This window comes from Dioscorea cayenensis, chromosome 7 (assembly GCF_009730915.1).
Source record: "Dioscorea cayenensis subsp. rotundata cultivar TDr96_F1 chromosome 7, TDr96_F1_v2_PseudoChromosome.rev07_lg8_w22 25.fasta, whole genome shotgun sequence".
NCBI classification, from domain to species: domain Eukaryota; kingdom Viridiplantae; phylum Streptophyta; class Magnoliopsida; order Dioscoreales; family Dioscoreaceae; genus Dioscorea; species Dioscorea cayenensis.
In genome coordinates, this window is record NC_052477.1 from 14,872,396 (window position 1) to 14,873,259 (window position 864).

The following is an 864-nucleotide window of genomic DNA, read 5'->3' on the forward strand; positions in this document are numbered from 1 at the left end:
AAATTGATAGAGTATATTTTTAGGATACACAAAGATAGACACATATTATAGCACCATTTTAGATATGAATAACAACACAAACTTATGTGAAGTAGCATACCGCACTAGCTAAGTATTAATATTTATATTCATGCTAAAGAGCTAATCACTCTCTTTCTATCTCGCTAAACAAAACTCTTCGCCTATGGGGAACCAAAGAGGTAAAATATATAGCGTAGAGTTGTGACCCTCATCGGCAATATATAGATAGTCCGGAACCCATAATGTTCTATCTATATTAGGACTCAAAATATCCAATCGACTAGGACATTAGTTGAATAAGGATATGTTATATTTTAAATTAATATCCATAATTAATATTATACTAATAGTCCTAGTATAATTCAAAATCATTGATGATGCTTATCCACAAAATATCCACCGCTCTGTTCTGACAGTATTAGCCAATTATGTGAAAAACGAAAAAAAATTTATTACAACTAGGGAATATTAATTATGGTTCATAACACATATGTATAAACCAATAAAGCAAAAACATTTTCATTAATTACAAATTTATATCCCATCCGTGATAAAATATCATCATACAAGTTAATATATTCTCACTCTTTATATAAGCATAACAATATTAGAGGTCAAATTGCATATATATATGTTATATATATATATATAACAAAATATGTACTTACAACAATGGGTTCAAGCATTCAAATTCAACCCCACTAACCCAAACATCCAAAGGCTTAACCCAAAAGAAATTTATGATTTAAACCACAAAATGCTTAAGCTCGTCGTAAGGTCGGCCAACATATGTTTTGTGGCAAGATAATCAATTCAGTATGGAATTCTTGAACTTCTTAGACG